Below are 22486 nucleotides of genomic sequence, written 5' to 3'. Positions count from 1 at the left end.
AGCTGGATATTCCCCTCCTCTCTGCACCCCTCTCCACATCTGGCAGGACCTCCTGGAGCTTTTCCTAATGGACTGCTCTTTTGGTGGGAGCTGTTAATGCTTTTCTTTTTCCAGCATGCAGTTTTGATAAGGAAATGAAAGAAACTGTGAAAATGGGTCTAATAACCTACTTCCTTTGACACCTCAGACCTGGCCCTGCTCACACAAAGGGACAAGAAACACTCCATTTCTCACTCCACTAAATGCTGCTCTGATGCCATACCTGGCCATGAAAAGCAATCAGTGGTCCTCCCCTTCCCCCTACCCCCCTTCTTCATACCTAATGTCTGTTTGTCTGCTTCAGATTATCTCATCCTATCATGGAGTCTTCCTCACTGTAGATATAGCAAATACGCACGGTGACTTCCTAAGAGTATGCTGTACTTTGAGGTGTTTTTAAAGTAAAGTCAGTGCCAGCTAAGGGTTAATACTTGGCTCTCACCAGACCAATATGGTTTAGAGGCTGTTTTGCCCTCACAGGAGTATGAAACCATAAATCCCTGTCGCCATAAACTGGTTTTCTGGCAAAACCTAGACAACTAATGACATTTAATATATTTCAGCTCGAATGGGTACTTTAGGAATTGCCACCAGCTTGTAAAGTGGCCATAAAACTAAGGTGAGCTAATGTGTCAGCTGCTTTCAATGGCCATTCTTTCCCCGACTGTTTACATTAGATCTTGGTTCCTCAATGGGATTGGGGCAAGGCTGGTGGTAATTAATAAAATCTGTTAACCACTTTGTTCAGATTCTCAGAGCAGTGTTTGCCCATTGGAAAAGAGTAAAATGTTCCTGAGCTATGCCAGTGTCCAGAGTCTCTACTACACACACTGCTGTTAATGTTGGGGAATCAATAAAGATGGCGCTCTCACCAGATGTGGAGAGCCTGGCCATTTTCCTTCATCTGATTGTCATAGCAATGCCATCAAGAGGTAAGACAGTTGCAAGCACCACCCCGTGTTGGTTCAGGCCAAAACGAAGCCACCATCAGCAAAGACACTAACCATCCGGTGGCACAAAGATGCTTATTCCTCATTCGTGGACCAGCAGTGAGGTGATTGGTCCAGGTTGCGAGTTGCCCTGCTCTGGAGTCATCTGGGAAGTCTCCTGTTGCGTCCTCACCCCGAATCTCCTGAGTCTTTTGTTGATATATTTGTCTTGTTTTGTTGAGACAAGAGTCTCAGTCTACAGCCCAGACTCACAACTATCCTCAGCCTCCCCAGTGCTTGCCAAGGCCCTTTGTGGTTCAGACCAAGCAACTACAGATCCAACGGGGGATTGGGGGGGGGGGTGGTTTATGGCACGGATGAACAGCGCAGGCCCAGAGGTATGATACGCCACTTCCGGCCACTTCCGGCCACTTCCTGTTGGAAAGAACATGGCCGCATTGTAGGAGGTAGCTTCCTGAGTTCAGTCATCTCAGCAACTGGTTCCACCTTGCTGGTAGGATCAAAACTGAGCTCCTGTTCCCAGGCCCCGGAACCCAACTTCTGTTCTGCATCTTCAGATGTTTCATGTTTGTCTGCTAACCAGTAAAGGCTGTAAAGAGGGAACATGCCTCTCTCCCGTTATCTCAACCGAGGCACACAAGTCATGAATGTGCAGCCTGTCTTGGCTTAATGGACTTCATGCAGCTTGCCCATTCCTTTGTCCCCTTATCATCCTAAACTCTAGCATCCAGGAGGGGACCTGACTGCAAAAGCTGACTCAAGGTTCCTGAAACCAGGTGATCCGGATAAAACCCAGTCACCATTGTTAACGTCTTTACTTAACTCCTTGTGTCAAAGTATGATTAGTCAATCCAACAGGCCACCCTGATCCTCCTTGGTAAAACGAAAATGTATATTATCCTTTTGGGGATATGGTTTAAATTCCAAACTGACCGACTCCCTTCACGCACAGAAAATGAAGCTTTTATTTTTAAGCTTCTGGTGAGGTTTTTGTTGTTGTTGTTGTTGTTGTTTTTGGTTTCCATCCTAAACCCCACATTGTTATTAGAAGGGTGGTCAATGTGCATTATGTGTCCACAAGACGAGGAAAGTAGATTTTAATGATGACTATCCAGGTTTTTTTGTTTTTGTTTTTGTTTTCATTTTGTAATGAGGATATTGAAAATCATCCATATATTTGTTTAAAACAAAATTAACTAATTCATTAGCATAATGCTACCATTTCTTATGACACTTCTTTTTTTTTAATTAGATATTTTCTTTATTTACATTTCAAATGTTATCCCCTTTCCTAGTTTCCTCTCCAAAAATCCCCTTTTAAAAAAGCATTGTTAATGAATTAGTCAGTATGTGCCAATAAAACAGAATGCACACTAGTGAGCTTTCTGAGGAAGTAGCCTCGTGACAGCAGGGGCTGGCAAGCCCGGGGAAGGTGTAAGTTGGCCTGGTGAGCTGGAAGCCCAGGAAAGAGCATCAACTCCAGTCCAAAAGCCTGAGCTACCTGGATTCCTTTTCCTGAGGGAGTTAGGCCTTGTACTGTGAAGGGCTTCAGAGGAATAGATGATATCTATCACATTGTGAACATTCACCTCCTTTACTCAAAATCAACTTGTTTAAATACAAAATATCATAAAGGAAAAAATAAAGCCTCCACAAAATGATCCAGAATAATGCTTGACCTGGGCAATGTGGCCCAGCCAGGTTAGCACATAAAATTAAAGTTTAGCAATTTCATAAACCTTAGAACCTCATTTCCCTCTCACTGTCCCACTTGAAATGTACCTGCTGTCTTTTTGCACCTGCCAGTGTCTCTGACATCACCCTGAAGCCATCAGAGTGGCTCCAGAGACGGCTTAGTGGATGAGACCACTACAGAGCAAGCAAGCTAAGCGAAGCTGAATCTGGATCCCAGCACCGGTGTAAAAATCCAGCCATAGCCTGCCGACAACCCCAGCCCAGCGCTGCCTGCCGGAGCCCAGAGACAAGAGGCTCTCTGGAGCTTGCTGGCTGCCAGCCTGGCTCCAGATTCAGTGAGACTGTGTCAGGGAAAGATGGTGGCGAGTGATAGAGCAGAAGATCTGCTGACCTCTACCTCTGCGCACACACATGCATACACACACACGTGCAGGCACAGGGGTGCACTCTCGCACACACTCACACAGAGGGACAGAGAGAGACTATCATCACACTAACACAATGGGAAATAAAACACATGTGTCTATGGGTGTCTTTACATTTTTTCATCACTACTTTTTAGACTTTGTGGCGACACTATCCCCCACAAACCACTCAATCATTTCTCAGGAGGCCTAAAGAAGTCATTTTAAAAGAAGGGGAGGAGGAAGGCAAGGTAGGAATAGGAAATGTAGAGAGGGACCTGCCAGACTACTAGCTCACAATGCAGCCTCTGTCAGCTTTCCAACCGCTCTTGAGAAAGCCCTGCATTTATATGGTCCAGCGTTCTTGTTATAAAAAATTAACAAGCACCTTTAGTCTATCTGTGGCTATATCCAGCCGAGCTGTGGGCATCAGCTGAGGCAGACTTCAAGTCGGAGCTCTGGGAGGCACTGGCTGCCAGGCGTTAGCCAGCCGAACAAACAGGGATGATTTGAAAATCAATGTCAGTAACTTCTAGGCAGTCCCTAAAATATCCTGTCTGCCCAGTGCATGGAGTTCCAGAAAGTGCTGTGCTGTGCCCTGTCCTACTCCACCTGCAAAAGGGAAAAGCTGTACACGGCGTCTGCCGGGACTGCTTAGCCTGATGTGACGTCCTGTGTGGCCTCGGCCTTCCCACCATCGCCAAGAGTTCTGGCTCTCCATCTACCACTGTTAGTTAGTTCCTTATAACCCACAAAATAATTTTGAAGGTGTATAAATCACCAACTTGCTTTTTTAAAATATCATATTATGATAAAATGAATGGTGTTTACCTCATTTTTTTAGAAAATACATTATTTTTATTTTATGTGTACGTTTGCTCTGCCTTCATGTATGTCTATGCATCACGTGCTGCCAGAGGCCAGAATTGGACATAGGATCCTCTGGGTCTGGAGTTATAGATGGTTATGAGCTGTCACATGGGTACAGGAAACTGAATTAACATCAGTGCTCTTAATTACTGAGCTATCTCTCAGACCCATACTTCACCACATATATTATACATATTACAAATTATACATACATATGCTTCATATATATATGTGTGTGTGTGTGTGAGAGAGAGAGAGAGTGTGTGTGTGTGTGTGTGTGTGTGTGTGTGTCTGTGTAACTATAGAACCTCAGAATTGTTTGGAAAGATGATAAAGCCGTCATTCTCTACAGTGTGCCCCCGTTGCAGAGACATGTGTACCTGACAGGAAGCATGCTATTTGCTGAGGCAGCCCAACCATTCTCTCCATCACACACACTAATCTTCCTGTGTCCGTACTGATTAATCAGCTGATTCTCCTACCTAGTCCGCTCTCCACTCAGAATAGGAAAGCTTTTCAATATTTAGTATTTACCAGTTCTACTATTAGCACACAAAACACAAAACGCTATAATGCAATGCTCCCATGAATCTGCAAATAACAAATTTTGTATGTGATAAGGCTGTTTATGTGATTCTTGTGGTCTTTAATAATAGTATCAAGTCATCAAAGACTAAAAAATAAGAATAAAAATTATCTCTATAATACACACATGCAGTTCTTGATTCCACCGTTCACTTGGGAACCGTAGTACTGGCTTACTGTGTCCAGAAGCATTTCTGTACAAACACAGATGTGTGTAGCACCTCCTCATTTTAATACAACTGAAGGTACTCCATACACACACTCTGCAACTTTTTCCTAATGATGTATGGAAAAGTTGAAAACCTGGGCTCAGAACCCCAGCACACATGTACAAACCGTGGTGGCCCATGCTTTTAATCCCAGGGCTAAAGATAGAGAGACAGGTGGATCCGTGGGGCTCACTGGAGAGCCAGTGTGAACCCCAGGGAGACACCCTTATCAAGAACAACACCCAAGGTTGTCCTCTGGCCTACACACATACACACACACACAAACACACACACAGAGAGAGAGAGAGAGAGAGAGAGAGAGAGAGAGAGCATGGGTGACTGAATAAGCAAATAAGTATATAATCTAAGTTAGGTTTGGTTCCATTCTGAAGTGACCATATGAATTTCCTATTTTCTTTTCTAATGTCCTCAGAGGTTTTCTTTTCAGCAATCTTTGAGCCTTTGAAAGTGTGAGGGGTGCAGACTTTTAAAATATTCCTTATTTTCGTGCTCACAGTCACGGGCTGGTTTTGTCAATACCGTTCATTGAACACAGCTGTGCTCACATGTGTATGCATGTTTTACACTACAACAGAGATAGTTGGGCCCACAAGCCCTAAAATATTTAGCTTTCTGGCCTTTTACAGAAAAAAAAATTACTATATTCTTATATAGGAAAAGGAGAAAAAATGGACTGATTGCTCTTGGCATAAACTGTGCAGAGAAAAAACAATTCACTAGGGAAAAAAAATTGAAGTAAAATGGTGGGTTTCTTTCCCCCGTAGGAGCTGGCGCACTGTGCGTCTTCATCTTTTTATTAATCACACCAGTTCTCCTTCAGGAATACCTCAGATTTCTCATCATTTTCCTGCCAGCTTGGCCAGAAGCCACTTGTTCAGGTACTAATGAGATGTGGGCTGGTCTCTGGGGAGCCCTGGGCTGTGGCAAGCAGGGCTTCTTTGTTTTAATCCGGTCCTATGGAATCCAGGTTCCACCACCTTTCTTTCTTTCTTTTCTGGCCTTTCTTTCCCCTAGGACTGACAAGAGCCCCCTTCACACTGGCTTTTTTTTTTTTTTTAATGTGTTGTAATAAGATCTGAAGGACTTTTTCCCCAGAATAGTAAACAAAGGAATTTCCCCGCGTCTCCATGGGTTGCACCAGCTTTTTAAGGCTCCAGCTGTTTGCCCTTCCTTTCTCTGACGTTGCACTTCTCTCCACGTTACTAATGAATCTCATTAGACCCATCCAGAGTTGGCTTCTCCTTCTCGCAAGGCAGCTATGAAGTACTGAATATTTAAGGGGGCACTCACAGAGAATCTCATGAAGAAAGAGCCAAAAAGAAGTGCAGGGGGAAATGCTTCCCAGTTGAGCCATGTTACGACAAACTGGAAGACACTTGGCAGATGTTTAATTTACTGTCTGTTTTCATGCTTTGTTCATTATAGTGTTCAGTCCTCAACTACAAGTTCATGAGGTACATGGAAAACCCAAGGACACTCATACAGGGCTAAAATGCTAGAAATAAATACTGTGTGGAAAGAGCAGTCACACTTCTCAAAGTAGCTTTACATACAGAGCTCTATTCAGTTCCCAGGGTAATCAGGTGGGCAGAGCTGCGCAGAAGGGAAGTCATAGGTAGAGAAGAAACCGGGGATCTTGTATTTGCTAAGCAGGAGGCCACACCCCACTCTGAATTATTCGGGTCTTCTATAGATGAGACCTTCACATTATTCAAAACCCTCACATAAACTCATCCATGACTGCAGAGCACAGCTCCTCCCCACTCTCACCCTCACCCTCCTCTCACCCTCATCGTCCTCCCACCCTCACCCTCCTCCCATCGTCACCCTCTTCTCACCCTCACCCTTCTCCCATCGTCACCCTCTTCTCACCCCCCTCTCACCCTCATCCTCCTCCCACCCTCACCCTCCTCTCACCCTCCTCCCACCATCACCCTCACCCTCCTCTCACCCTCATCGTCCTCCCACCCTCACCCTCCTCCCATTGTCACCCTCTTCTCACCCCCCTCTCACCCTCACCCTCCTCTCACCCTCATCCTCCTCCCACCCTCACCCTCCTCTCACCCTCCTCCCACCATCACCCTCACCCTCCTCTCACCCTATTCTCACTCTCCTCTCACCCTCAACCCCTCTCACCCTCCTCTCACCCTTACCCTCCTCTTACCCTCATCCTCCTCCCACCCTCACCCTATTCTCATCTTCCTCTCACCCTCACCCCCTCTCACCCTCACACCCCTCTCACCCTCACCCTCCTCTCACCCTCACCCCCTTTCACCCTCACCCTCTTCTCACCCTCCTCTCACTCTCACCCTCCTCTCACCCTCACCCTCCTCCCATCCACACTCTCCTCTCACCCTCACACCCCTCTCACCCTCACTCTCCTCCCATCCTCACCTTCTTCTCACCCTCCTCTCATTTTCACCCTCCTCCCACCCTCACCCTCCTCTCACCCTCACCCTCACCCTCCTCTCACCCTCACCTCCTCCCACCCTCACCCTCACCCTCCTCTCACCCTCACCCTCCTCCCACCCTCACCCCTCTCACCTCCCCCCCCAACCTCCTCTCACCATCCTCCCACCCTCACCCTCACCCATCCAGTGTTTCTCCCATTCTCTGTACATCCTGCTGGAGATGTCTATGTACACGTGGCTTCCCTTCTTTTTACATAAATATATTGACATTTTTCTCAGTGGCATATCTAAACATCTTTCCAATGGTATCTGGTAAACTTCCTATTTCTCATGGTTTATAGTATTTTATGAGTAAACTTTGATCTGTTAGCATCATTAGTCTTGCGATCATTGTCATTGCTATTTTCAGTGCTATGGATCAAACTCGGGGTCCTGGAAATGCTCAGCACACACTGTGACCACCTAACTTCGGCCCTCTCCAACCCTTTATGATTTTTTAGAATAGTTTTATATTTGTGAATTTTTAAGTTGCTTCTGATCGTGTTTTCTAATGAAGAACCTATATACATATTTAATGTATTTAAAAAGTTATCAGGTATAGCAAATTTCCATTCCAACTGTATGATAGAACTTTCAGGTAATGGAGACAAGATTAAACAGTGTTTTGTTTTGTTTTGTTTTGTTCTTAAGGATCTAGACTTAGAACAAGTAACTTTTCACTGGAAAAGCAAGAGGTACACAGACAGATGTGCCTGCATACTATGGGAGCCACCAATCATTTATAAAATGTAACTAAAGCATCTCCCAGAGAAAGAGGAAGGAGTCAGTGTTCTTGTTGACTCCATTTGTGTGTGCATCATCCCTAAACCAAATGATGGACTAACTGCATCTGGTCTGCATGGGGTTGCATTGCATGGGGGGTCACTTCCCGTGCCTGCCCGCCTGCATGGGTTACTTCCTGTCAACCTGTGCCAGAATTACTGAGATTTAGGCTCTTCTACCTGCACTGGAAAGCTGAAGAAATTAACCCCACATACCCAAAAAATAGAGACTAGAAGAAGGTACTGGCTGGTTTATGTCAACTTGACACAGGCTAGAATCATCTGAGAGGAGGGAACCTCAATTACGAAAGTGCCTCCATAAAACCAGGCTGTAGGCATGCCCATAGGGCATTTTCTTAATTAGTGATTGATGGGAGAGGGCCCAGACCATTGTAGGTGGGGCATCCCTTGGCTGGTGGTCCTGGGTTCTATAAGAAAGGAGGCTGAGCAAGCCAGTAAGTAGCACACCTCCATGGGATCTGCATCAGCTCCTGCCTCCAGGTTCCTACCATGCTTGGGTTCCTGTCCTGACTTCTTCTGATGATAAACAGTGATATGGAAGTATAAGCCAAATAAACTTTTTCCTCTCCAACTTGCTTTTTGGTTATGGTGTTTCATAACAGCAATAGAAATCCTAAGACAGAAATTGGTACCAGGCGAGTGGAGTATTGCTGACCGTGTTGTTTTGGGGAGGAGTGTAGGACTTTGGAACTGTGCCTGAGAAAGGCTATTGGGTGTTGAGAACTGAGTGGGATGTTCTGTAGAAGCTTGGAAGACAAGAATGTTGAGAGCAATGAAGATGATTGAGGCGGGGCTTGTGGAGTCTCAGAGGAAAGTTTAAAGACTCTATCAGGACCATTTGATATTTTGAATTAAGAGTCCATGGTTCCATTCAGTTGGGGCTAAAGAATCAGATGTGATTAATAAGAGACAAGAACTGCTGACTTACCTTTGTATTACTGGGACAATTGATGCTATTCAGCTGGAGCTAAGAAATTAGCAGTGATTAAGAAGAGACCAGCATCACTGAGGTGAAATCTTCTGGGAAGTGTTTCCTGAGAGTCAGCATCTGCCAGCTGTGTTCAGAGGTGGTCAAGGTTGTGTCTCGTGCTGGCAGCCAAACTTGGTCATGTGTAAGAACCACCAGGTTCTGGGTGTGGGCACTGGTTCTGGTTTCGTTGGCATAAAAATCAACTGAGGCTTGGCAATAGGTGAGGCCATTGGAGATGGCACAGCCTTAATAGCAGCTGAAGACCCAGGATTAAAGGGATCATGAAAAGAAGCTGACACTTGGCACCATGAAGAGGACCCAGAAGCTACTGATGAAAGTTCAGCCCAGTTGCAGTAGGAGACCCTGGCATATTATAGATGCCAATACCATAGGATGACCACCAAGAAGAGAAACAGCAATAGAGTGTAATCTGCATGAGCCTAGATGATCAGCTGTGTGTCTCGAAGAAGGCAGAGCCAGAAAAATGACCCAAACCCCTGAGCCCAGGTGATCACAGATGAATCTGGATATTTGGCACTGAGTTATTTACAGTGTTGGGGTGTGGTTCTGCTTTGTTCAGATTGTGATCATGCCTTGGTTTGTCCCTCTTGGCAGAAGAAAGTATTAATTTTACAGGCACCCATACTTGAGAGACTAAACATTATACAAAGAGATTTTGGAGTTTTATGGAGACTTTGGATTTTAAAAGAGATTAGATATTTTTAAAGAGAAAACTTCTAACGTGTTTGGATTTTTTAATCTATGGTACGTTTTAAATTTATAGAATGTTTTCTATTGTGACGTCTTTATTAATGTGTGGTCTTGGGGATGAACAAGAAAGGAAAGGTTTCAGATCAACAGTGATGTGTTTGTGTATCAAGTTGACAAGAAGTCCATTGTGCTAGCTAGCATTATGCTCAAACTAAAGTCATCTGAGAGGAGAGAACCTCAATGGAGAAAATGGGGAAGATGAAGGAGTTAAGGAAGACCTTTCAAGATACTGTTGTCATCGACACCTCTTGGCAAGTTGCATGGATCCTCAGCAAACACTTGCATTGGCCTCATGAGCCACTCATGGTATGCTGACAACAGCCCCCTGGCTAAGGCATAATTGCTTTTCCAATTCTGAGAGTGGGGGAAAATATGTATGTATGTATGTATGTATGTATGTATGTATGTATGTATACACACACACACAGGTGGGAGCACCTCTTAGACAACAGATACAAGACATTTGAGATTAGAAGGAGAAGGGGAAAGGATTAGTGTATGGTGTGGTATTGTTTACACATTGAATCGGGTATTAAAAGATAATTCTCCCTCTTCCATGGTAGGTGTGGAGAGCCCAGGCCTGCTAGGCATACAGGAGTATAGGCATGTTGTCCCATGCTCTTTGAGACAGCATAAATGAGTTCCCTGGGAACTTAAAGAAAAGTGAGGCTATTGAAGCCACTGTTGAGAGAGTTGTATCAAATTTCTTGAATGGGCGATTTCAGGCGTAGGGTGGATTGCCATCTGCCTGAGCTGGTTTCCCTGTAATCCTGCCAAAGGCTGGGAATAGACTGGATAACCTCTTGAGACCCTCGTAGTATTTGAAGTTGGAACTTCAGTGAAAACATTCATCCTATTCTTGCTCTTTATCTCCGAGCTTCGGGCACCCTGGATTTAAACTACAGTAACGTCCCGGGTTGTTCTGATTATTTTGTCTGGTCTAAAGTCTGTTGCCTTCCCACGTTGTTTTCATAGAAGCAGGACATTAACAACTCTCTCAACCTGTCACGTGTTTTCCTGGCCAGGGTAGAAGTACAACGCAGAACACATACGTAATAAATTCTATTTGTGACTCAGTGCCACCCCGAAATTGAACAATCTTCTTTCCATTCTGATTATGTTTGAAATGTTTTATATTTCACCACCAAAAAGAAACATTATTGAAGATTTAAATATAAAGCATGCTCATTTTTTCATGTCTGCACTTGGTTTCTTTTTCATTTTTAAAATGGTGAGAACACACAATGCTGAGGACTGAGACAGATCATTCCACAAAACGTTTGAAACTATTTTCCAACATTTTAAATGGCCTCGCTGGCAATACAGTTGGCCTTGTATGCATGGCTATGGTAATAGTTATCGTTGCTATGGGGACATGTAGGTTTTTAAGCTGTCTGGACACAGAGTCTTGCCTACGAGCAGAGAAAGCAGCAACAAACAGCAGGTGACTAGACACAGTCCCCAGGGATTCCCCATCAGTGTGTCCTTATGGTGTGAGATTTCCCCAGTAGCCTCTGGGAAAACAGCTCATTCCTCAAGAAGGTTATCTGAGTCTGTTTGTAAGCACTGATCCATAGCTCATCTGATAACCCAAGCTTAGGAACTGTCTTCAAGTTGTTCTCCAGGCCTCCCCACTCCACCCTGTGACTCAACTCTGATCTCAAATTCATCTGAGGAAACTATTTAAGGGGAATAAAATTGTCCTCCCCTCCAGACCACTGTTTCTCAACATCATCGCTCCTGTGTGAAGCTAACCATGTAGTTATTTCTCATCATGCTACCCTGATTCTCTCACTATCAAAACATGGTGACAAGACAATATGTCCCTTTCTGTTCCACCAAAGCTTATCAGAACAGAGGGACCGGAGAACTTCATAATGTTTTTCAAATTTTCAATATGTCTTCTCTACAAGATAGCTCCATTGTATCCTTTATTGTTTCTGTGCAACAGAAAGCCAACAAGCACCAACAGAAGCCCTGGGAGTCTGGATTAACTCAGCCAGTGGAGACCACCAGAAACACATGAGGGGAAGCTTCAGACAGGACAAGGTCTTTCTCTTCCTGGATCTCATGGGGATTCCCAAGATGGAGTCATCCTTTTGTTGTTGTGTGTATCTCTGAGATATGGTGGCCCATGCTGGCCACTCACTCACTACACTACATAGCTGAGTATGGGTGACAGCCCATAAAAGCTGGAAACCGGGCACTCTGTGCCCAACTTGCAGGTAGCTCTCTGGGTTGAACAATGTCTCTTCCAGGCAGCGTGCCTGGTCTTTGCCTCTTCCAAGAAGCTTAGCTTCTCTGAGAGTGATTCTATAAGCTTGGGAAGGCCTAGTAAATCTGGTCAGTTTCAGAGACTTCCTGAAACTATTGAGTTGTATATTTCTTGAAATTGACTAGCTTCCCTGAAGGGTGGAATATTTCACCTCCCATTAGAGCACCTTGCTGTATCACCTCTCCTTAAGCATCCTGTGTCTAAATAAGCTTCCCTCTAAGATGGAAGGGTGATCTCAGGTGTGGGGTACTGATACACAACAACAGTCCACTGCTTCTTGTATAACATTACTTGCATGATCATTTTTTAACATAACTATTCTTCCTGTGCCAGTTAATGACAATTCCATAACCTATAGCCTATAGTCAATGCTTTCATTCCTGACTACAGGGAAGCTTCAAGAAGCACATCAAGGGAAAGAAACTTAGCATGTCTCTCAGCTAATCTCAGCCCAGCCTAAATCCCAGATATCTCTGTTCCACCCTGCATCTGGGTCTTTCCAACACACACCAGAAGTCGTTGTCTGGTGGGATATCACAGCGCTATCTTAAGGATGCTAAATAAGAACTCTACTGCTACATCTCTGCTCTTAACTTCTAAATTTCAAGGGCCGAGGTTTTAAAGGAAGAAAATGAACAGACAGACTGTGAGACTAGAGGATAAGCAAAGATGATTCCTTCTGCCTTAGATGGAAAGGATTTCTGGGGACAAAGGGGAGGCAGGAGTATGCAGTCTGAAAAAAATAAAATGCCAGGGGACCATATAAGGAGTAGCCAGATCTCAGAACAGTCTCCTTCCTGCCCCACCAAGCTAGGAAATAGCTGTTCCTATATTGAAAAGCAAAAGGCCTCATCTCTACTGAGTTGAAATATAAAGGTCTGTTTTTGGGACTAACAAGATACCTCAATGTGTCAAGGCACTCACCAGCAAGCCTGACCTGAGGTTGGTGTTTAGACTCCACATAGTGGAAGGAGAGACTAACTCCAACAAGCTAGAGAGGAGAGACAGAGAGAGAGACAGACAGAGAGACAGAGGCAGACAGACAGACAGACAGAGTGATAGAGAGATTGAGGATGAGGAGTGCTCTAGACCACACAGTTGCTCCTAGTGAAGGTGATGATGCTGGAGTGTACATAAACATCCCATCCCTTTCCTCCGCTGGCAATTGATGCACCAACAACCAGACATACACAAAAGTCCCCAACTCTCATTGTTTGACTTACAGTCTCTGGAATTTACAGTTAGTTTATTGTGAAAAGAAATGTGTGACTTGATTTTTGGTGTTTTTTGATTAGCCATAAATTTATTCAAATGTAGGCCCACTGTAAACTGAAGGACAGAAGACTGGGAAGTATGTTACTATAGAAACTATAATTTCAAAGAAAAAGATGAAGGAGGAGGAGGAGGAAGAAGAGGAAGAGGAGAAGGGAGAGGAGGAAGAGGAGGAAAAAGAGGAGGAGGAGGAGGAGGAGGAGGAGGAGGAGGAGAAGAAGAAGAAGAAGAAGAAGAAGAAGAAGAAGAAGAAGAAGAAGAAGAAGAAGAAGAAGAAGAAGAAGAAGAAGAAGAAGAAGAAGAAGAAGAAGAAGAAGAAGAAGAAGAAGAAAGAAGAAACAAAAATAAACCAAAACAAAAGCCTTTTTTTTTTTTTTTTTTTTTTTTTTTTTTTTTTTTGCTGCCTCATAGATGGAGTCTGCTAGTCAATGAATCCTCTCCTCTCTCCCACACCAGGAGTTCCTGACCAGCTTTTGAGCACTGTGTCTTGGCTGTCTAAAAATTATCAAATGTTAAAGGAAAACACTTCAAGAAGATAAATGACTAAGACTGGAGAGATGACTCAGCAGTTAGGAGCACTGACTGCTCTTCCAGAATTCCCAGGACCACACTGTGGGTCCCAACCATCTGTAACTCCAGTTCCAGGGGATCCTATCCCCTTTTGGGGGTACTGTGAATACCAGGCACACATGTGATCCACAGACCCACAAGCAGTCAAGCCACCATGCATAAGAAATAATGTTATTTTAAAAAGAAGACAGAGCAATAAAGACATGAATAAAACATTGTGGAGAAACACAGTGTAGGGAACAGGAAATTTTTTGAACATTAGCATAAATATTTTAAACATTATCTCCGATAAATAACCAATACCTTAAAAAAGAGGAAGTTAAAAACAAACATTTGCATAGAAATTTTAAATTTAGTTGTTATATTGAAAAGTCGTTCATTTGGGCTGGCAATTTGGCTCAGTAGGTAGAGGTGCTTGCCTCAAAACCCTGGCTACCTGAGTTCAATCTCCAACACCTACATAAAAGTGGAGCGTGAGAACTGACTCCACAGAGATGTCCTCTGAGCATATCCCCACATACATCATGCCTGCACATATATTAATAACTTTTAAATATGAGTTTATATTAATCAAGAAATTAAAAGATATGACTTAAAAATTTTTCTAACAATAATGGGAAATACATTTTAAATGATAAGGAAATCAGAGAGAATTCCAAGAAGTCTGCAGTGTAACTAACAGAAATTCTGCTGTGTTCTATAAGAACAAAAAAAAAAAAAAAAAAAAAAAGAGCAGCTAGGCACATGTGGCACACAATGGTAACCCCAGCACTTGGGGGCTGAGGCAGGAAGATTGCAAGCTCAAGACCAGTCAGGGCTATAAACATGATCCTGTCACAAAAGGGGAGAAGGGAGCAAAGGAGAGGAAAGGGAAGGAAGAGCAGGGCAAGGCAGGGCAGGGGAGAGCAGAGGAGGGCAGGGGAGGGCAGAGGAGGGCAGGGGAGGGCAGAGGAGGGCAGGGGAGGGCAGAGGAGGGCAGGGGAGGGCAGAGGAGGGCAGGGCAGGGCAGAGGAGGGCAGGGCAGGGCAGAGGAGGGCAGGGCAGAGGAGGGCAGGGCAGAGGAGGGCAGGGGAGAGCAGAAGAAGTCAGAGGAGAACAGGGAGGGCAGAGGAGGGCAGGGGAGGGCAGAGGAGGGCAAAGGAGAAGAAGGGAGGAGAGGAGAGGAGAAGAGAAAGGAGGGCTTGTATACTTATCACTTATGAAAATATTTTAGTTTGAGAAACAAAGCAAAGACGAGAATGTGTGACATACATTTCGATTACCTATCCCCTAAATGTGAAAGACAACCACTTTACTATGCTCTCTAATTCTGCAGGGCAGGATTTTCCTAAAAGGCACAGTGGGCCATTTGTTTCATTATGTTTGAGACTTCAGCTGAGAAGACTTGGAATTGACTTGACATCGGGAGGTGGACACTATCTGAGGAGTTGACTTGACATCGGGAGGCGGACACTATCTGAGGTCTTCACACATCTGGCAGTTATTTCTGGATAGTAGCTAGGACCGTAGCTGGAGCTGCTGATCAACTTGCCCATGAATGCCTTCTGCTGGGTGTGTCCAGGGTTTTCACACAGCATGGCAGCTGGGTTGTAAGATTAGGTGTCCCAAGAGACAGGAACTGGCAAAGGATCGCCATGCCTACCTTCTATTGGCCCTGGCAGCTCCTCTGTACAAAATGAAGGAACATAGACCTCATGGCTTATTGGGAAAGTTATTAATAAAATATTACAATGCATGGGATGGAGTATATCATCTTTGATGTAGCTTTCAGAGATTTAGCTATCTTTGAAAAGTACCATCTGACAGTGTATGTTATGATTTGTATAAAAGTGTGTGTATGTGTATGTGCTCTTTACACACTGAATGCCTCTCAAAGACAGAGACAGCTAATGCCCTCTGTCCCTGAGAAGGAAAGTATTTAGAGAACAGGATTAAGAGGAAATTTTTTACTTCAATATGTAACCTGTTCAAAGTATTTGAATATATACTATATCCTTCCAAGTATAAAGAGCCAATCCTAAAAGCTTCTAAAAGGAAAAGAAAAGATACTGCAAGATGGCTGTCTCATCAAAGAAAGCACAACTCTTGGTGAGTTGAGTTAATTCCCCAAAACCCACATAAAGGTAGATAAAAAGATCAGACTCCACAAAGGCATCCTTTGACCTTCTTAGGCACACAAGGACACTCCCCACCCCCAACACATACATACATCATATGTACTGTGGTGATTTGAATGAAAATGGCCCCGTATAACTTCATATGTTTGAATACTTGGTTTCCGGTGGTGAAACTACTTGAGAATTAGGTAGTATGTGGCCTTATGGAGAAGGTGTATCAGTAGGGATTGGCTTTGAGATTTCAAAAGACTCCTGCCATCCCTAGTGTGCCCTCTCTACATCTGCTTGTGGATCAAGATGTAAGCTCTCAGTTACTGCTGCAGACCCATGCCTGCCTGCCTACTGTCAGGCTGCCTGTGATAATGATCATAGACTCTAACCCTCTGAAACTGGAAGCCCCCAAATAAACTCTTTTTTTCTATAAATTGTTTTGATCATTGTGCCTTATTACAGCAATAGAAAAGTAAGACACACACAAACAACAATAATAAATATTTTAAAAGAAACTATCAAGCAATTCACAAGGAATTTGAAACCTGTGTGACAACTGATTTCTTTGAAATCTAGAAGATGAAGGACAAAGCACATACCACTTGAAGAAGTATTTTTCAAAACTAGTAGTACCACACCCAGAATTCTCACAAATTAGAGGTTGAAAACAGGTTTTGAGAGGCCCCCACAGGGTTGGTATTTTGGAGAGAAGGAAGGTTGTTGTTGTTGGTGGTGGTGGTGGTGGTGGTTGGTCGGTGGTTGGGTTTCTCTGTGTAGTGCTGGCTGTCCTGGAACTCACTTTGTAGATCAGGCTGGCCTCGAACTCAGAGATCCACCTGCCTCTGCCTCCCAAGCACTGGGGTTAAAGGTGTGCACCACCATACCTGGCTCCCCTACAGTTTTAAATATTTCATTTCCCATGTACTTTGGTACTTTGTTTAAAATAAAACACACACACTATTAAAGTGTATAAGCCATTACTGCTCTGGGGGAGGAGGAGTATATATTCAGGACTGCTGCGTTTGCTGGAGCGGAATAACATTTCCATAGCTTTATTAAACTCAAAGTTATAGTTTAAATAAGAAAATGCATGTCAACTGTGAGATATCAGATGGAAAAGAATTATAGGATGGAAACTGAAATTGCAGAAAAAACAGGACATCCCCTTCTCTAGAACAAAGCCAGTATAGACCTAGCATTCAAACGTCAGGAAGCAGCCAGGCAGGATGGATCACGCCCATAATTCTAGCACTTGGGAGCCAGAGACAGACAGACCTCAGTGGGTCAGAGGCCAGCCTGATCTACATAGTGAGTTTCAGGTTAGTCAGGACTACACAGTGAGACCCTGTCTCAAGCACAAAACAAACAAACAAAATCCAGTGTTATTTGGAAATCTAAGGGACAGTAGCAATTCCCAGCAATTTCATTTATTAAGAATTATTGCCTTTTTTTAGACAGTTGTATGTGTCCAAAGCTACCCTCAAACTCACTAGCTATCAGCCCAGATTGATCTGAATTTCTGATCCTCCTGCCTCTAGCTCCTGAGGATTTCCATGCTCACTTTATTCCATACTAGGGTTAGCCACTTTCCTGTTGCTGTGGTAAATCACCATGACTAAAGCAACTTACAGAAGAAAGAATTTCTCTGGGATCATGGTTCCAGAAAAGTAAGAGTCCATCATGGCAGGAAGATAAACGACTTCTGAAACCTTGAAGCTTACCCCAAATAACACAGTTCCTTCAGCAAGACCACACCCCCTAAACTGAACCAAACAGCACCAACACCTGGGGACCAAACATCCAACTATCTGAGCCTAAGAGGGACGCTCTTATTCCAACCACCACAGACTCCAAACCACTGCTGGGTTTGCCTTTGGATCTTAAGAGTAAGCAGGAGAAAGAAGACCACACTGTCTTTATAATAAAGTCTAGCAAGTTATTCAGTGTGTGTGTGATGTACTTGTCCAAAACAAAGATGTCTAACTTTCCCAATTTAAAAGGTTTTATTTTTCAGTAACATTTTATATGTGTCACTAATGTGTGAGTGTATGATTGTGTATGTGCACTTGTGCACACACATATGTGATCTAGCTCGAGTTTGGGTATCTAGTGTGGGTGTCACGTGTGGATGTCAGACAACTTTGGGGAAACAGTCCTCTCCTTCCACCTTCACATAGTATGTTCTTGGGCTCAAACCCAGGTCACCAAGCTCGCACAGTAAGCACACACCTGCTGAGCCATCTCACTAACCCTAGCTATAAGCCAGTGTAGTACCCAGGACAGCAGTGTAGTCCAGTGGCTAACTGCTTGCACATGACCCTGCATTCAACTCTCAGAATTGGAAGGGAATAAAAGAGGTTACTATTCAGTCAGTGTTCCTTAGTGATTGTTACTGCCCTATGTCAGCAAAGCAATCTTAGAAAAGGATGCAGATAGTTTCTGAAGCTTATCCAAAATCAAGCCTTTACCTAACCAAGTTGATAACACAACCAAGGAGTCTACATACAGGAGCAGAGCCCACGAAGCAGGAGTTTAAGGACCCTCAGTAAAACAGTACCAGCCAAAGCCAGAGATGAAGAGTCGGGGAAGAGAGCAGAGGGGCCAAGGCATGCTATGAATCTGTGCTCTTTGAGAAGCAAAGAAAGCTTATAGAGCGTTCCTGGGCTCCCTTCCCTGTGTTTCGACAACTTTAATCTCTGTTCTTCCCACTCATCCAAGCCTCTGGTCACCTTTGAGGTAGAAACAAGTGTGTCAGGACTGGAGGTTTCTTCCCGTACTGTGAACTCACTGGTTTGCGCAGTGGTCTTGGTGGGTTGTTGTTCTCCCTGAGTGGACGTAGAAGAAGCTCTACAGCACAGAAGGCTGTGAAGACTAAGACTCTGAACAGCCAGGCAGCCTCCGCAGCATTCATGACTTTCTTATCTAGAATGAGATCCATGATCTCCACCATCTGAAAACAACGTGTGCATCACCCAAACTGCTCCCCCTGGAGCATCTGAAAACCACGTGTGCATCACCCAAACTGCTCCCCCTGGACCATAGCAAAGGCTCAGTGTTAATTGATATGCCCACTGTCTAATGTCGCTGGAAACCTTCTGTACAAACCAACTGCACTCCCAAACAAGATGAGGGCACGTGATGAGGATGTGTAATATGTCTCTAACATAAGGGATTAGGCCAGACGAGGAAAATGTTAAAAGTAAAACTGCCTCCAAATTCTATCCAGAGTTTTGAAAGAGGGCTCTGCTGCTCAGGTCCCCGTGTGTGTGATAGTAAGATAGCAGGGGACCTGGCAGTCATGTGTCTGCTATGAGAAGGAAGGTACCATGCAGATCCAGAGGAGGCTGGTCAGAAGCTGGCAGCCGAAGTCACAGCCCTGTCCTTCAGCCTGTTTTCCTTCAGTCTTTTCTTTCTCTCTCTCTTTCTTTCTTTCTTTCTTTCTTTCTTTCTTTCTTTCTTTCTTTTTTTTTTTTTTTTTTTTTTGAGACAGGGTTTCTCTGTGTAGCACTGGCTGTCCTGGAACTCACTCTGTAGACCAGGCTGGCCTCGAACTCAGAAATCCGCCTGTTTCTGCCTCCCAAGTGCTGGGATTAAAGGCACGCACCACCACGCCCCGGCCTTCAGCCTTTTCTAGCCCAGTAACTGGAACACTTCTGACTAAGGCAATGAGATACTGACTCCCCAAAGAGTTCAGAGTGGTCTTCTGAGCTGTAACCTCCTGCAGAGGCCCCTACACCAGTCAGACTCAGCCTGGAACCCTGCATCCAGCACGTGTTATTGGCAGACCCTCTTTAAGTTTATTCTGCCCAGCCTGTCATGAGCATCAGCAGAGTGAGCTTGTGCACCGTTCCTGCCACTGTGCCAGGCCCAGAACTGTAGTCCATCTTCTTGGCCTTCATGTGTATCCCACGGGAGCTCATCAAATGTAGTCTAGAGCTTGCTTCATTCCCTAGAAAGAAAGTGCTGTTTCTTAGCTAGCTATGTGCTTTGCTCTGCTTCATGTTAACTGCAAACTTCAGAAACAGTCGGAATTTTTATGGGATTTATTGCTCTGAGGTTGGAGTTTAAACCACTAGTCATGATATGGCTATGAATGGTTGAATTCTGACACATAAGTGTATACATAAACCATAACGACCCATGTCTATTAATAGAAAGTAAATGAGACATCCAGAAATCTTGTAGTCTCAGAGACGGCAAAGCCTAACGTTAGAGCCTTGTTCGCTTAAGTGAACTGGAGCCAGATACCTCTGGGCCTCAGGAATCTCTCCTCCAGGAAGGAATGCCATGGTCTCCTGGAGACACTCACCAAGAAGCCCAAAGAGTAAGGCAGATTGCGTTGGATGCCGGAGGCGGCAGTCGGGTAAGGCCCTGCTGTGGCAGGCAGGTAAGGCCAAGTCAGGATTATACAGCCTTATTTCCTCTCTCCTTCAAGCATAGGTTTGTTTTCAAAGTTTTAACTGTGCTAAAAGGTCAGGCTGCATTTGCAAAACAAAATATTAAAATGAGTCATATATTCAAGTGGCCAGAGGACTGTGTACAGCATGGGCTTGGGATGCGGGGTGGAGGGCAGGGAGTCATAGCTGACTGACCTTAAGCAAGCATCTCAGCCCTGACATGGGCACTGCAAGCAAGAGCTTGTGGAAAGTTGGAGGTGGTAGCTCTCGTCCCCTGTCACTTGAGCATCTGATCAAAGCAATGTCCAGCTTCCATCTGCCGTGGCTTCCGTCTCATGACTGCTCCTCAGTCCAGCCACTGGGTTTTCTAGAAAAGCAGAGTAAGGAAAGTTCCAACAGCAATAAATACACAACAAAGAATACCCTTTGCTGGGGTGGGTGTGGGTGTGTGGGTGTGTGTGTGTGTGTGTGGTATGTGTGTGTGCATGTATGTGTATGGTGTGTGTGTGTCTGTGTGTGTGTGTATGTGTATGGTGTATGGGATATGTATCTCTGTGTGTGTCTGTATGGTATGTGGCATGGTATGTGTGTGTGTGTGTGTGTGTGTGTGTGTGTGTGTGTGCATGTGTTGTGGTGTGTGGTGTGTATGTATGCATGTATGGTATGTGTATATGTGTGTGGTGTGTGTATCTGTGTATGTGGTGTGTGTGGGATGTGTGTATCTGTATGTGTGTCTGTGTGGTTTGTGGTATGATGTCTGTGTGGGGGTATGAGTGGGTGTGGTATGTGTATGTAATATGAGGGGGTGAGTGTGTGTGTATGTGATGTATGTGTGTGTGTGTGTGGTATGTGAGGTGTGTGTGGGGTGTGTGTGTGGTATATGTATGTGATGTGTGGTGTATGGTGTGTGTGTGGTGTGTCTGTATGTCATGTGTGTATGGTATGTAGGTGTGTGTGTGTTGTGTGTGTATGTCGTGTGTGTATGTCATGTGTGTATGATATGTATGTATGTGTGTGCGATGCATTGCATGCATGTTGTGCATGTGTGGTGTGTGATATGTGGGGTGTTTGTGTGTGTGTATGTGTGTGTGGTGTGTGTCTGTGTGTGTACACAAAAATGTGCCTATCAGTTTCAGGCCAAAGTCACTGGCAAGCACTCTCTACTCAATACTTGCTCTCTAGCCTTAATTTAAAAGATTTGTTTTCCCAAAACCTGGAGTGATTGGTAGGTCATGGAATATAACCATCAATAAAAGAAAATAAGCCATTGGCTGAAAGTCCAAAGACAAAGTACCTGGTTGGTCAAAAGTCTAATAAGGATGCTCTTCCCCCTCTGGAGGCTCCACCTCCACAATCTGACTAACTGCATCCCAATGATCCAGTCTCTTGCCGCCATGCCTGGCAAACATTTTTATGTGGAGTCATTTATAAAGGAGAAAAGAAAAAGAGCAGAGCCCTTAGAGTATCAAATGTAATGTAAGGTCAATTACAAACGCAATTACAAGAAGTCAGGCGGTGACGTCAGATTATAAATGACAAGTCCCTTCTGGTGATATAATTTTCCATATTGGAATTTCGTTCCATTTGCTCAGAAGTTGCTCCTAAAGTATCTAGTAGCCCAACCCGGGCACGCCTGAAACCTAGAATCTGAGAGGATTCACTTGGTCATCCAAGGACCCCTCGTAGGTGTTCCAGATTAAAATAGTAAAAATATTTCCATTCAAATAGGAACTGTTGCCTAAATGAAATTCTATTTTTTCTTTTTCTTTTTATTTGCTCGTTTATTTTCTGAGACAAAGACTTATTCTATAGTGTAGGCTGTCCTGAAACAAGTTATGTAGACCAGGCTGGCCTCAGCTCCTGGCAGTTCTCTTGTCTTGGCCTTTCCTGTGCTGGGATTAAAGCGTGAGCCTCCATAGCCAGTTAATTTTCTCTTCTTTTAGAGAGGGCCGGAGCGGAACTCAGCAGCACTTCCCTCAAGTGTGTAAAGCCCTGTGTTCAATCCCTAGCACTGAAAAAGAAAGAAAAAAAACATGTGTGATTACTAAACAGTAGTTGGGTTTATCTGGCATTGTGGTCCTGGGGCAGGGGGGGGGG

The 22486-nt window shown here is 44.3% G+C and overlaps 2 long non-coding RNA genes across 2 annotated transcripts in view; one reads left to right on the top strand and one right to left on the bottom strand.

The window, feature by feature from the left end:
• F930017D23Rik (RIKEN cDNA F930017D23 gene) overlaps positions 1-22486 on the bottom strand; it is a 37488-nt gene that overhangs the window by 5812 nt on the left and 9190 nt on the right. Inside the window, exon 2 of the long non-coding RNA NR_033558.1 lies at positions 20585-20756. This is a non-coding gene — a long non-coding RNA (RIKEN cDNA F930017D23 gene). The remainder of the gene's footprint in view (positions 1-20584; positions 20757-22486) is intronic.
• On the top strand, positions 1364-16422 carry Gm51800. Its single transcript, XR_003949001.1, has 2 exons — positions 1364-1765; positions 15200-16422. It is a non-coding gene; the product is annotated as a predicted gene, 51800 (long non-coding RNA).

The sequence above is a fragment of the Mus musculus genome, chromosome 10 (assembly GCF_000001635.26).
Source record: "Mus musculus strain C57BL/6J chromosome 10, GRCm38.p6 C57BL/6J".
In the NCBI taxonomy this organism is placed as follows: Eukaryota; Metazoa; Chordata; class Mammalia; order Rodentia; family Muridae; genus Mus; species Mus musculus.
Note: the sequence above shows the minus strand (reverse complement) of the source record. Positions and strands in the feature narration are given on the sequence as shown.